Genomic DNA, 15,968 nt, shown 5'->3' on the forward strand with positions numbered 1-15,968 from the left:
TGTATGTCTCCCTACAATGGAACGTTTGTTGTTTTTGTGACCATAAGACCGGGGATGGTCAGTTGGTATCCCTTGAGGCAGGCATAGGGAGACCAGGGAGGGCTGAACTAACCTGCAGGTGTGTTCCTTCTCACAGGTCACTCTCAGTTGGCACCAGTGCCCTGGTCTCAGGGGAGTGTGACCGTCGCTGTAGCATGTTGAAACGCCGCCCGACTCCTGTCTCTCTCTTCCCCCACATGGTTCCAATGCTCAGTGGATTGCAGGAAGGAGGGCATGCACTCAAAGCCTCATTCTGGCATTAGCAGTGACCAGAAGTGGGCGGGGCCAGAAACAGTGTGGCCCACAAGAGGGCTGAGAGACGCTGGAGGACGTCTGGGTGTGAGGAGGACAGCAGGACGGTTTACAGGGGTCAGCTAACTGTCCAGGCTGGTACACTTGGCATCTGCAGCGGAGACCGAGCCAAACCACCTCATGGAGGAGGTAGGGGTGGAAGCGCCGTGCCTTTCTTGAGGGAAAGTTCTAGGAGGGGAGAGGGGGCCCCCCTCCAGTTAACAATATGTTAAAGCCCAGAAGCTGGAGGGGGTTAGGAAGAAAGAGAGAAAGCGAGACTAAGCAATTGGTGTTCCTCTTCTCTTTCAGAATCCCCAAGTGGACCTCAGGAGGCCCCTGGTAGACTGCCTTCTGTACCTGCAGGCTTTAGCTTCTCTAGGAAATGTGGTTGTTGTGGGGAGAAGCTAACTAGGTTCCATCCTAAACCATTTTGCTAAAGATGCATTAGCAAGCTGGTAGGGAAACAGGCTTAAGGGTGGTTGAAAGATTTCCTAGCATCTATGCAAGTGGAGATGGTAGCCACCATCCAGTCTTTTCAAACCTTCTTGGCACAGCCGCAGGGCCCAGGCCCAGAGGAGCTAACCCTTAAGGAAGGCCATCTTCACAGGAAAGCCTTAATTCCAGAGGGGGCACCAGTTTATTCCTCCTGTCTTCCCAGATGCTTCCTCCAGCCCAAGCCAGGGGAGAAGGAGAATAAGGGAGAGCTGGATAGTCAGCCTAAATCAGACCACAGCTCAGGGAAGGAGGTGGACCTAGATCTGGGTAGTGAGGCAGGTGAGGAGATTAAATCTGGCTGGCACCTCTTTCTGCTGGAGCACTTGGTGGGTCTCTTTCAGGCAGTTTATGCCACCGAGGAAATCCCAGAAACCCCCAGAGAGCCCTCTGTGTGTTGGACAAAATGTTTAGGAGCCTAGCTAAGGCCCATGGTAGGGTGCTCCCCTTCCACCAATCCCTAAAGGATTTAATCCTACAAGAATAGAAGGATCCTGAAAGGAGAATGGTCAGACCTAAGACTTGGAAAAGAAGGTTCCCCTTTAAAGAGGAGGAGGAGGATGGGTTATATAAGCTTTCGAAGTTGGATGCTGCAATGTCGCAAGTTACCAAGAGGTCTGATCTCTCCTTCGAGGATTCGGGGAGCATTAAGGATTTTATGGACTGTAGGGGGGACTCCCAAGGAAGGCATGGGAGGCTAACGCATCTGCCATGGCCTCAGCTCTGGCAGCAACCTGCATTGCCAGATATACAGACTTTTAGATGGAAAGACCAGACACCTGTCACAGGGGTCCAAGTCAGATGAAGTGTTAGATTCCCTCTGTGATCGGGAAGGCAGTAGCCTACCTGGCGAATGCTGCAGTCAAAGCCGTTAAAGCCTCAGCTAAAAGAGCTGCACTCATTAATTCAGCCAGAAGGGCTATCTAGGTTAAAGCATGGGAAGGTGACTTAACTTCAAAAGGTAAACTATGTGGTCTCCCCTTTGAAGGCTCCTTGCTCTTTGGCTCAGGGTTGGACAATGTGTTGTCCAGGTCCTCTGAGAAGGGGAAGAAATTCCCAGTTAAACCCAAAGGTCTTTCAGGCCTTGGTCCAACAGTTCGTCAAGTCAGAAATGGATCTTTTTGCCACTGGCAAGAACAGAAAAGTAAGGAGGTTCTTCTCATTGTCTCAAGAGAGTGTCAGATGGCCTAGATGCCTAGTTGCAGATCTGTTGGTTCAGGTTGGCATATGCCTAACCCCCCCCCCCCCAGCCTGTGTTAATCCCACGAGTCCTCCAAAAGCTCAGCCAGTCATCAGGCCATCTCCTCCTGATTGCACCTTGGTGGCCAAGAAGGGCATGGTTTGTGACCCTAAAAACCCTGTCGGTGGCATCGTCTTGAAGGCTTCCAATCCTTCCAGATCTTCAGGGTCCAGTGCTTGACTAGTGAGCACCAGATCCTAAAGAGTGAGGGTTGTTCGAACAGAGTTATAGACACCGTCCTAAGCAGAAAGCCTGTAACCAGGAAAATGTACTCCCAAAAGTATGGAAAATCTTTTGTTCATGGTGCAAACGGAAACAGGTATCCTCTACCTCTATTCGTATAATCCTGGAGTTGAGAGAGGGGTGGAAGTTAGCACCCTTCGAGTACAAATTGCTCCACTTTCAGTTTTTCCTGACACTAGATTAGCTAGAGAACCTTTAGCTAAATGGTTTTTGGTGGCCGGGAAAGAATTACACCAGCCACAAAAGCGGTTTCCACCATGTGATCTGACCAGAGTACTAGAAGCCTTATTGAAGTACCCTTTTAAACCAATAGAGGAGGTTCCATTTAAGGTTTTGACATTAAAATTATCTTTTTTGTTGGCTATCACCATGGCTAGAAGAGTTGGAGACCTACAAAATTTGTTGGTCAAAGAAACCTCTTGATCCTGTCAGATAGGTTCACCCTTAGGCCAGATCCAATGTAGTGGCCTAAGGTAGCTTCCTTACCTAATAGGACACAGGAAATAACTTTGCCTTCCTTCTGTGATAATCCCAGGAATGCAAAAGAAGAGAAATTCAACCGTCTTGATGTGCAGAGTTGTCTCCTCTCTATTTGCAAGGCCTACTTCCCATTCTACTGAGGGAAAGGAAAATAAAAAAAAAAAACTCTCAAGTTAGTAATTGGTGAGTGCCCATGTAGAATTATTCCCCTTGTGGACTGGTTTTGGTAGTTACTTTATTACAAACTGGAGAGCAAGGGGAAGGGAGGGGACTTATCATAGCTGTAAATTGTGTTTCCTGTAGGGAGGAGCCTCTCCTCTCTCTGGTGTGCCGTCCTAGAAGGTTTGTAGAAATGCTGTTACCGATAATTCTAACGGTTGTTTTTTTGCCACAAGTTTTTGGAAAATGCAGGAAAAAAATGAAATTTTTTTTTTTTTTTTTACATGAAGTTGTCAGTTAATAAGATATTTCTAATACACTTCATAGGTATACTTGCATACAATTACGTACAATTACACCAAAAAACACATTCTGCTACTCCTCCCAAGTATGGCAACACCAAATGCGTGCCTAGCCACATAGAGGGGACCAAAATCTAAGGAGCACCTTTAGGCATATCTAATTTCCAGAGTACCTATTACATTTTTGGAGACCCTGGGGAACCAGGACTGTGGAAACACCCACAAAAGACCACATTTTGGAGAGCAAACATCCCAGGGTATCTAAGCATAATGGTCAAGTCTTTTGAAGACTTAATTTTTTTTGCCACGTTTTGGAAAACGTGGAAAGAAAATGAAAATTACTTAGAATTACAACCCAAAACACAGTCTACTTTTACTCCATGGCGATATCACATGTATGAGACTTTCGCTTTCACTTTTTGTGCTGATTATATATCTGACACTGTATCTTGTGTATTATACAAATCAACCAATTGTATCATAACCATAGTATGGTAAAGGTCGCCTCTGTACAAGTAGACAGTAAATAGAGCATACTGTAGTGTCACCTATAGCAGTCCCATATAGGTGGGATGAGGATCAGGAAAACATTTTCTGGCTGTGGTGTGGTGATAGTGGGGATTAGTGTAGCAACAATCGGGAACACTGCTGCTCCCAGTTTCATTGGCCTGGTGAAATTGGGACTGGTATGGTGACATACAGGGACACTGTTGCTGGCTTGCACTGCTGTGGTGACACTGTGAGTAGTGTGGCAGTGATAAGAAACACTGTTGCTGGCATACACTGGTCTGGTGACACCGGGACTAGTGTGGCAGTGATCAGGAAAACTCTTGCTTGTTGCACTGGTCTGGTGTGGTGGTAATCAGGAACTCTGTTTCTAGCTTCAATGGTCTAGTGGTGCTGTTTATCCCAAGCTTGTTTGAATCCACTTACTGTCGACTGACTCTATTTCAAGCATCAAATGCGCTTTAGGTAAGTTAATACTTTCTAAGATTAGTTTTGAGCTTTCCTCCTGCTGGTTTAAGGTCATGTCCCCGTGTTCTTGATCTTGACTTTAATGGGGTCGATAAAACTTCATGACTGCTTTTACTGCCGCGCAGCTTCTACCCCCTTTAGCTGCAGAGGCAGCAGCCCAAGATGTACACATTCTGTGACTGCGCTACTTTGCTTCTCGGCTGTGGCAGAAAATATACCCTCTGTACATCCACTGATCATGACCCATTCGAGTGAATGGGTATGCTGGTGTGGGGTCCAAGGGGTTAAGACAGGTAGTGAGGAGGCGATACAGAGCCTTCTCACTGCCTGTCATATGCTCTCTGAAGAGTGATCCAAGCACAGACGGCTTTTGAGACAGCATTGCAGAAGTCCTTATGGTGACACTATGACTGGTGTGGTAGTGATCAGGAACACCGGAACTGATGTGGCAGTGATTAGTGATAATGTGAGTGGGTGGTGGTGATTAGGGATACTGACTGGCAGCAATGGTCTGGTGACATTGTACTGCCGTGTCGATAATCAGAGACAATGGCTGGACGCACTGAGAGTAGACACAGTGATCAAGGATTGCACTGCTGTGCGGTATCGAAGCCACAGATGAGCACCCAAACTGGGAGAATGTATGGCTACATCCTTCCAGAAAGTCACTTGTCCTGACCAGCTATGTACAGTGGGGCAAAAAATTATTTAGTCAGCCACCAATTGTGCAAGTTCTCCCACTTAAAAAGATGAGAGAGGCCTGTAATTGGCATCATAGGTAGACCTCAACTATGAGAGACAAAAAAAAGAAAAAAAATCCAGACAATCACATTGGCTGATTTGGAAAGATTTTATTTGCAAATTATGGTGGAAAATAAGTATTTGGTCAATATTAAAAGTTCATCTCAATATTTTGTTATATATCCTTTGTTGGCAATGACAGAGGTCAAACATTTCCTGTAAGTCTTCACAAGGTTGGCACACACTGTTGCTGGTATGTTGGCCCATTCCTCCATGCAGATCTCCTCTAGAGCAGTGATGTTTTGGGGCTGTCGCTGGGCAACACAGACTTTCAACCCTCCAAAGGTTTTCTATGGGGTTGAAATCTGGAGACTGGCTAGGCCACTCCATGACCTTGAAATGCTTCTTACAAAGCCACTCCTTCGTTTCCCGGGCGGTATGTGTGGGATCATTGTCATGTTGGAAGACCCAGCCACGTTTCATCTTCAATGCCCTTGCTGATGGAAGGAGGTTTGCACTCAAAATCTCACGATACATGGCCCCATTCATTCTGTCCTGTACATGGATCAGTCGTCCTGGTCCCTTTGCGGAGAAACAGCCCCAAAGCATGATGTTGCCACCCCCATGCTTCACAGTAGGTATGATGTTCTTTGGATGCAACTCAGCATTCTCTCTCCTCCAAACACGACGAGTTGTGTTTCTACCAAACAGTTCTATTTTGCTTTCATCTGACCATATGACATTCTCTCAATCCTCTTCTGGATCATCCAAATGCTCTCTAGCAAACTTCAGATGGGCCCGGACATGTACTGGCTTAAGCAGGGGGACACGTCTGGCATTGCAGGATCTGAGTCCCTGGCGGCGTAGTGTGTTACTGATGGTAGCCTTTGTTACGTTGGTCCCAGCTCTCTGCAGGTCATTCACTAGGTTTCCCCGTGTGGTCCTGGGATTTTTGCTCACCGTTCTTGTGATCATTTTGACCCCACAGGGTGAGATCTTGCGTGGAGCCCCAGATCGAGGGAGATTATTAGTGGTCTTGTATGTCTTCCATTTTCTAATTATTGCTCCCACAGTTGATTTGTTCACACCAAGCTGCTTGCCTATTTCAGATTCAGTCTTCCCAGCCTGGTGCAGGTCTACAATTTTGTTTCTGGTGTCCTTCGACAGCTCTTTCGTCTTCACCATAGTGGAGTTTGGAGTGTGACTGTTTGAACTTGTTATCAGTATAAAAGACGCCTGTCCACAACCTCAAACAGGTGCCATTGATACAGATAATGAGTGCAGGACAGAGGAGCCTCTTAAAGAAGAAGGTACAGGTCTGTGAGAGCCAGAAATCTTGCTTGTTTGTAGGTGGCCAAATACTTATTTTCCACCATAATTTGCAAATAAATTCTTTCCAAATCATCCAATGTGATTGTCTGTCTGGATTTGTTTTCTCATTTTGTCTCTCATAGTTGGTCTACCTATGATGCTAATTACAGGCCTCTCATCTTTTTAAGTGGGAGAACTTGCACAATTGGTGGCTGACTAAATACTTTTTTTCCCCACTGTATATGCAGTGGCCAGGTGGAAAGAGGGTAAATGAATAGTCCATCTTTCTGACACAAATCCAACACCTCCTGTGCTCAGAGACCCAGATCAGAAGAAAGCCAATCGAACAATATGATGAAAGTATAATGTTCATACAATTCTGATCAAAGGTTGTGCAGCTCAAACACAAAGCTGGGGAAGCCCGATAACTGTAGTAAAGAACAAAAAACAAAACAATATAAAAAGCATGTAACAAAGCGAACGTTGTTTGTTGTTACATGCCTTTTTATATTGCTGCTCTTGTGGGTACATTTCTTATCAATAAATGCATTAAGTGCCTACTGAGGCAATGCGCAAGGTTGGTGCGCTTTGTGTTTTTGTTCTTTACTACAGTCCATCTTTCTGACCCTGCGATTGATTTACTAAAACTGGAGAGTGCAAAATCAGGTGCAGCTCTGCATAGAAACCAATCCGCTTGCAGGTTTTATTGCTAAAGGTGGGAATACACAATTAGAAAATGGACCGATCGGTCATCCGACGACCCTCCAACCACTAGTCTAACGAGACCTAAGGCTACTTTCATGCAGTGATTACGGCTGGTGTGAATTGTAGCAGCAGTTCCCTCTGCTGCTGTCTGAGGCTCTCAGCAGGTAGGTATACTGGTCCCCTTTACCATAATAACAGGTTGCCTGCAGCTATTCGCCGCTCTCTGCACAGCCAGTGATTTACCTGCTGTGATCATTGCTGGACATGCACAATGAGACGATTTGCATTAAAAACTTTTGTCGGCTGAATGTGTTTTTGTTTTAAACCTTTTGGAATTTATGATTAAATAAAAAAAGTGACTTCCATGAGTGCCGTGGACTTGGATTGCTGTACAGTTCAAATTCAGAGAAGATGGCATTAACACTGACGTTTTTTGTGTTTCTGTTTTTAAAGTGAGTTTTGCAGTGCGTTTAAAAAAAAAATGCATTGCAGTGGAAGGCACCATTCAGTCATTATGCGCTACGCTCTGCTGTGAACCAGCCCTGAAAGGTAAAAAGTTATCTACAAGCATGTTGAAATATTGAATTGCTTGGCAGGTTTGCAATAATGATAGAGCTAGTGTTGAAAAAGTCCAAAGGGAAACAAAGTTATTTAAGCAGAAACCTACAAGGATGCATCTCCTGTGTGTTAAAAAAAAAAAAAAAAAAGGGAACAAAAAGCCAGAGGGTTTGAAGTTTGTTCATTTTCAAAAGATGGCAGGTTTCAAGCAGTTGTTAACCGCATTCTTTTCTATGTCAAGAGCTCGCCACTAAATCCTACTTTCTGGTCTCCCTAATGATTTCAACATTTTTTTTTTTTTTAAATGGGTCCTTTTGAGTTATGGGAAGCAAGTGGCCTTATTGTCTTTTTTAACAGAAGATTTGATTAAAGCTTTACAAATACATTTTTTTCTTGTCATTAATTCTAAAGCTGGCTTATTTTGCAAAAGCTTTTAGTTCCTTCAAAATTGGATTCTACCTGGAAAAAAATACTCTGAAATACAGTACTTTTTACATTTATATACTTTTGAGAGGTAATACTGCGAAGTGCATTCTTTCACTGCAGTTTTTTTCTTTATTTCCACTGTTTATCCAATCAGCCTCTTTGCCACTGTGCTGTGTACTCATGGTAGGGAATTAATTGGCAACTCCTTTTGTGAACGTTTTTACTGTTCTATTTTAACAACTACGTGTGTGTGTGTGTGTGTGTGTGTGTGTGTGTGTGTGTGTGTGTGTGTGTGTGTTTTTCCTGGTGTGTGTGTGTGTGTGTGTAGGGGGGGGGGGTTGGAGTTTAATTGTTTTTGTGCTCTCATACAAACTTTTGAATGTATTACTTACGCATAGCATGTGAGCAATATGTTGGCTGCCATTGCATGTTTCTCTGCATTTGGCTGCCGTACCTTCTGAGTTACAGACCTGAAATTCAAATAATGAAAAATTTGGAATTCCTTATCTCTATTTTCACTTTGGGTCGGTGACTCCGAAAGAATGTAAGCTACCCAAACCATCAATAAGGCGTTCAGGCAACTTGCATTTTTTGGAGATATCCACAAGCAGGTAACACATTTCTATTGTAATGGGTATAGTTAAATGGTTGCAGTTTTTTCACTTTGTTAGAATATTACTTATTTTTATTGGCATGATTTGTGAACTCTACAAGATGTCTTTTGAGCTGATCAGAAAAGAGGCCATCTAATGTGGCACTGACACATGTTGAGTAACAATTACTCCGTCATGCAACGCTGGATCCAAATTAAATTTTTATCTTTTTTTGAGGCCCATCGAGATCTCTTTTGGTGGTATGTAATCACCACTGGGTTTTTTACTTTTTGCTATATTAATAAAAGCTTTTTTTTAAAGGAATTTCAGTATTCGTTTTATTTGTTTCTGTTATACAATTTTTCATATAGATACTTTTTCTTCATAAGTTTAGGCCAAAATATATATTTATGGGGTTAAATAACCCAAATCAGCGTATATAATTTAGTCTGTGTGAAACTTAGTCTACAAACTATGGTATTTTTTTTTTTTTTTGAAAATTGCTCAGTCCTGATGTACTGACTGCCTATCTCATTTCTTGAGGCCCTAAGATGCCAAGACAGTACAAATACCCTCCAAATGGTCCCTTTTTGAAAAGAAGACAGTCCAAGGTATTTAGCAAGAGAAATGGTTGAGTGAGTTGTCATTTTAACAAGTTATTTCTCACACATAATATGGACATACTTACAAATACACTCCAAAGCACATTCTACTATGCCTCCTGAGCATGGGGATACCACATGTCTGTGACTTTTCACAACCTAGATGCATAAAGGGGCCCAAAATCCAAGCAGCCAAGGAGGTGTTCCTGGAGCATAAATTATGCATCTAATTTCCTGATTACCTATCACCTTTTTGGATGCCCTGGAGAATCAGGACAGTGGAAACACCAACATAATGACCACATTTGGAGAGTAAACAACCCAAGGTGTTTTAAGAGGCATGGTGAGTCTTGGCAGTGATCATGGACACTGTACCTGGTGTGGCGGTGATCACGGGCATCTTAACTGGTGTGGCGGTGATCACAGACACCATATCTTAAATTGTCAACTTTGTGTAAAAAAAAAAAACAAAAAAAAAAGTAATTTAAAACTTTCTGCATTTTCTAAAAACTTGTGGCAAAATAATGAAGTCTTCAAAAGACTTACCGTGCCTCTTAAAAATTGCCTTGGCCTGTTTGCTTTCTTAAATAGGGTAATTTAGTGAGTGTTTCTCCTATCCTGGCTCTCCAGAGGCTCCAAAAATGTGATAGTCAGAAAATTAGATGCGTATTTTATTTCAAAGCTCAAAAGGTGTTCCTAGGATTTTTTTTTTTGTCTGAGAAATAGCTTTGTGAAAAAAACATTTAATTTCCTAATTTTCCCAAAAACTGACATTGGACTGCCGACATTCCAAGAAAGGGTAATTCTGGGGATATCTGTGCTGTCTTTGCAGTTTAGTGACTGACAAAATGTGAGAGGCAGTCATTACATCATAATTGATCAATTTTCATTCGTGTGTGTGTGTGTATATGTATATATATATATTTCTAAAGGTGCTATTGACATGAAATTTTTACCTTGTCAGTAACAACAATCCATAGATACAAAGAAACCAAAACATATCAGTTCAGAAATTAAGTTATGTGTAATAAAATGGAATGACACAGCAAGAAAGTATTGAACACATGAAGAAAAGGAGTGTGTGTGCATGTATATAATATATATCTCCAAAACTGGTTTAGAAGCACTAACGGGTCTTGCAGAGGAGGGAGATCAAAAACAGCAGTGTTTTTATTGTTAACATTTCAATGGAGCTCAGTCCATCTTTCTCAAGACGACTGTGCCGTGGCTACCTGGAACTAACAGTGTGTGTGTAATATATAAATAATATGTGTGTGTGTGTGTGTGTGTGTATAGATAGATAGATAGACACACAGTTGTGTTCAAAATAATAGCAGTGTGTTGAAAAAAGTGAATAAAGCTCAAAATCCTTCTAATAGCTTTTATTTGCATACACACAAATGCATTGGGAACACTACACATTCTATTCCAAATCAAAACATGAAGAAAAATATATCAAATTTGTGTTCCTCTAAAAAAAAACTGAAGAAAAGTGAATATTAGACTGTTCAAAAAAAATTGCAGTGTTTGTATTCTTCTTTACAAACTCAAACATTCACTATATAATCTGAAAAATGTTTGAAGATTTTGCTTTCCTTTGAATCACTTAATTAATATTTAGTTGTATAAGCACTGTTTCTGAGAACTGCTGTACATCTGTGTTGCATGGAGTCAACCAACGTCTGGCCCCTGTGAACAGGTATTCCAGCCCAGGATGATTGGACTACATTCCACAGTTCTTCTCTATTTCTTGGTTTTGCCTCAGAAACTGCATTTTTGATGTCACCCCACAAGTTTTCTATTGGATTAAGAAATGGGGATTGGGCTGGCCACTCCATAATGTCAATCTTGTTGTTCTGGAACCAAGATGTTGCACGTTTACTGGTGTGTTTGGGGTTGTTGGCTTGTTGGAACACCCATTTCAAGGGCATTTCCTCTTCAGCATAAGGCAGCATGACCTCTTCAAGTATTCTGATGTATTCAAACTGATCCATGATCCCTGGTATGCGACAAATGGGCCCAACACCGTAGTATGAGAAACATCCCCATATCATGATGCTTGCACAACCATGCTTCACTGTCTTCACAGTGTACTGTGGCTTGAATTCAGTGTTTGGGGGTCATCTGACAAACTGTCTTCGGCCACTAGACCCAAAAAGAACAATCTTACTTTCATCAGTCCACAAAATGTTGCGCCATTTCTCTTTAGGCCAGTCTATGTGCTCTTTGGTAAATTGTAACCTCTTCAGCGCATGTCTTTTTTTCAACAGTGGGACTTTGCGGGGGCTTCTTGCAGATAGCTTGGCTTCACATAGGCGTCTTCTAATTGTAACAGTACTCACAGGTAACTTTAGACCTTCTTTGATCTTCCTGGAGCTGATTGTTGGCTAAGTCCTTGCCATTTTGGCTATTCTTCTATCCATTTGAATGGTAGTTTTTCACTTTCTTCCACATCTTTCAGGTTTTGGTTGCCATTTTAAAGCATTTGCGATCATTTTAGCTGAGAAGCCTATCATTTTCTGCACTTCTTTATATATGTTTACCCTCTCCAATCAACTTTTTAATCAAGGTACGCTGTTCTTCTGAACAATGTCTGGAACGACCCATTTTCCTCAGAATTTCAGAGAGAAATGCACTGTAACCAGCATGTACAACATTTGCTGCCTTCCTTCCTTAAATAAGGGCAATAATTGACACCTGTTTTCCAAAGAATGAATGACCTCACTAATAGAACTCCACACTGCTGTTATTTTGAACATGCCCCTTTCAATTAGTGATTTAATTACACAGAATCAGCAGCATGCATGTCATGACTGTTGGGTCTGTTGGATTCCTATTACTCTACTACACCTGCTAGTAAATTATTTGCCATGTAGAAATATCATTTCTACCAAAAACAGTGATTGATCAGGTTAGTGATGTCTGACTGCTATTATTTTGAACACAACTGTATATATGTGTGTGTATATACATATGTGTGTGTATGTGTATATATATAATCCATTCAGTCGTATCCGACCCTTGGCAATTGCATGGACCACTACTCGTAAGTGGCTTTTTTCATGAATTCTCTTAGCAATTATTTTACAGGGTAGGTTGCCAGGTCTTTCCCCAACCCCTACCATGCAGGTAGCCAATTAACCTACCAGCATGTCTTTGGAGTGTGGGAGGAAACCGGAGTACCCAAAGGAAACCCACGCAAGCTCAGGGAGAACATGCAAACTCCATGCAGGAGGCGCCATGGTTCGTTATCGGACCCATTTACTGCACGGCAAACGTGCTAACCACTAAGCCTGTGTGTGTGTGGACTATAACTTTTACAGACAAATAATACTTATTTGGGTTATTTTTACCAAAGAAATGCAGCATAATACATTGTGGCTTAAATTATAAAGAAAGATTAGTTATTTGCAAACTATTATAACAGTAACTAAGAAAAACATGTTTTGTTGTTTTTTTGTTTTCAGTTTTTTGTTTTTTTTTTGCTTATATGGATAGCAAAAAATAAGAAATCCAATGGTAATTTAAGTGCCACCAAAATAGAGTTCCATCTGTCTTAAAAAAAAAAAAAAAATCATGACTGAGTAATTGTCAGTGACAAAAAGCTGGAAAATGGCCTGAGCAGGAAGAGGGTGAAGGTTTCTGGTCTTGAGGTGGTTACATTAACTTTTTTTGTGACCATTGACCAGTGTTATCCCTTTTGAAAGCAGAGATAATTGGTGCCAAAATGCCTACTATACGCATCAGTGTGTGTCTGTCAAATTGACTATCAATTCGATGACTAATTTGCATATATAAATAATTTGTATATTTTTTTTAAGCTTTCATTTGGTGTACTGCGTTAAAACACCCCTAGTCTAATTGTGGTATGACAAATGCACAAAATATGAATAATATAAACATACTGTATACAATATACAGTATATATATATCTTTTAAAATGTGTTTTTTTTATACTATAATAACATCTAACAATTACAGCAGGCATGTCCAAAGTCCGGCCCGCGGGCCATTTACGGCCCGAGGGTCGGTTTAATACGGCCCTCCATGTCAGTGTGTCAGTGTGTCTTATAGAGCGAATATGGAGCGGCCGGTCTGGTATTTCCACCGCGGCCTTTTCAGAATACCGGGCCGGCCGCTCAGCTCTGCAGCGGGACCTTACCTGTTCCTCTATCCAGCGGCACGCTGTCTTCCCGGCTTCTGTAGTGTGGGCGCTGGGCATGACAGCCGGGTGCCAAGTGCGCATGCGCAAGAAGCGGTGCTTTTTGTGAATGGTAAGGCGGTACCTGGGACACATGACAGATCCCAGAAGCCGGCGGACCAATCACAAAGCGCAAGTGCTTCTCACTCATGCGCACTGGGCACCCGGCTGTCATGCCGAGCGCCATTACAGAAGCCGGGAAGACAGCGCGCGGCTGGATCGAGGAACAGGTAAGATCAAAGAACAACTGCGGAAGTAAGAGCGGGTACCTGTCAAATTCAGGTACCCGCTCCCCACCTCCCCAACGGTCAGCAGTCATCTGTACTGTCCGCAGTCTCTGGTCATCCCTGTGCTGTCCGCAGTCTCTGGTCATCCCTGTGCTGTCCGCAGTCTCTGGTCATCCCTGTGCTGTCCGCAGTCTCTGGTCATCCCTGTGCTGTCCGCAGTCTCTGGTCATCCCTGTGCTGTCCGCAGTCTCTGGTCATCTCCTGTACTGTGTCTGCAGCCCATTAGTTCAGAATTTTTTTTTTCCTGTTTTCTGCCTCTAAAACCTAGGTTCGTCTTATGGTCAGGTGCGTCTTATACGGCAAAAAATACGGTAACTTGGCATAAAATAATTTATTTGCATTTAATTGTAATGGTTCAAAGAATGTTTGGAAAAATGTTCGGCCCTCCACCATGTTCACTTCATCCAATCTGGCCCTCTTTGAAAAAAGTTTGGACACCCCTGAATTACAGTAATAAACTGTGGTGTACTATCAAGCCTTCACCCTGCAGATTTCACTGCAGCTTAAAGTTATTTTATGTATGCGGTCTCAGGCCTTCACTATTCTGTAGCTGACATAGAGATCACATGATTGAGAAACCAAATCAAAAACTTTCGAGTTTCCTTTCTGAAAGACAAAGTGGGAGTTATTTACTAAAACTGGAGAGTGCAAAATCTGGTGCAGTTCTGCATAGAAACCAATCATCTTCCAAGTTTTATTACCAAAGTGTATTTGAACAAGCTGAAGTTAGAAGCTGACTGGTTTCTATGCAGAACTGCACCAAATTTTGCACCCTCCAAGCACCATAAATCTCCCTATGGGAGTTTTTTTTTTTTTTTTTTTGGCTACACGTTTTTGTAAAATTGAGGAATTAAATTGTTGTGCATTAATAAGATATTTCTAACACACATCATAGGCATCCTTAGAATTACACCCCAAAACACTTTCTGCTATTCCCTCCAGAGTCTGGTAATATCACGTGTTAGACTTTTTCACAGCCTAGCCACACAGAGGGGCCCAAAATCTAAGGAACACCTTCAGGTGTTCCTGGGGCATAATTGCATATGTAATTTATTCTGACTGCATGAGGTGGAGAGGCAGGCAGATGTTGTGAATAGCTGAGCAGCACTTTACCCAACTTGAGTTTTGTTTCTGGTAACTGGACAAGAAGTCCCCGTACTGCTGCCAAAACATAGTGCTGTACAAAGTATGTAGCTCATTCTACATACATTTTATACAATGCTCACAGCAGATGATTAAGTTAAATCATTACAGTAGTTTGGACAAAGCTGTTTAAAGTTAAAAGAAGCATTGGAGCTAGGCTTTAACAGTGTTTACCTTTTAGTGTAGCATCTTGGCAAAAATTAGATTTAGAATTTCTTGGATATTACTTTGACTGTATTTGATCCCTCTTCAACATAAATAATTCCCTACTGCAGCCTTCTATATTGGAAATAATAGCTGTTGAGCTTGTTCTCATCTTTACCATGTATTATATATAACTATAAAGTTTCTGCAAGATGAATGGTGGTGATTATAGTTTCAAAATAAATGTTTTCTTGCAGTGATGTGTGCATTAGCATCAAGGGGATTGATAATGCGGTCCTGTATTTTATATAGTGGCCTATTAAAACGTAAAGAGCAATTTACGTCATAGACTAATTCAAGTGCTGTGTTGACAGATATTGCCAACAAACACCCAGTAATTTAATATACTGTAATTATGTTTTCTGTGAGGTGTATGATAGTTCCTGGAGATTCATCTTGTTCTAAGTAAAGCCGATACACTGCCAGGCCCGGTGAGGGGATATGAGGATTGCATATACTTACACCCAACATGTTCTATGCCTACAGTGTTGGTAATAGGGATTGTTTTATATTGCAGTAGTCCATGTAACCATTTGAATTTCATGACCATTGTCTGTAAAAATAGAACAAGTGTTACTGATCATGTTCTAAGCTTGCTGGTTGCGGAGAGCATGACCTCCACTTTTCTTTCCTCCTACTTTGATATGTGAGGTCCATTGGGGTTGATGAAAAGTTTAGCTTACTCTTTAACAAGTTATCAAATTGCATGTTTAATTTTTTTTTTTCTGAAGTTTTCATAAATCACACCACCTTTTCAAGCTGATAGTCCTGTGTGAAGACTTCAATGCCATGTTCTCCCTCTTTCTCTACATGTCTAACATTTCAGTGCTGCCAAGTGCTTGGCTGTTTTTGTTCCAAATATTGTATTGCCTGAATCCAAGGTGCAGTTACAGCCACATGGGCTAAATTAAATGGGATATATAGTTGCCTTTATAAGATATTAAGCTTATGCAAACAAGATTATCTGTGGATTTAT

General features: G+C 41.9%; 1 protein-coding gene and 1 pseudogene across 1 annotated transcript in view; both read left to right on the forward strand.

Annotated features, from left to right (window-relative positions):
- The window catches only part of SLC16A2 (solute carrier family 16 member 2), a 342,141-nt gene that overhangs the window by 211,265 nt on the left and 114,908 nt on the right, over positions 1-15,968 (forward strand). The gene's annotated exons all lie outside the window — the stretch shown is intronic.
- On the forward strand, positions 843-2,489 carry LOC149456279 (uncharacterized; annotated as a pseudogene).

The sequence above is a fragment of the Staurois parvus genome, unplaced genomic scaffold, assembly GCF_062004578.1.
Source record: "Staurois parvus isolate SC_StPar_1 unplaced genomic scaffold, SC_StPar_1.0 ptg000365l, whole genome shotgun sequence".
NCBI classification, from domain to species: domain Eukaryota; kingdom Metazoa; phylum Chordata; class Amphibia; order Anura; family Ranidae; genus Staurois; species Staurois parvus.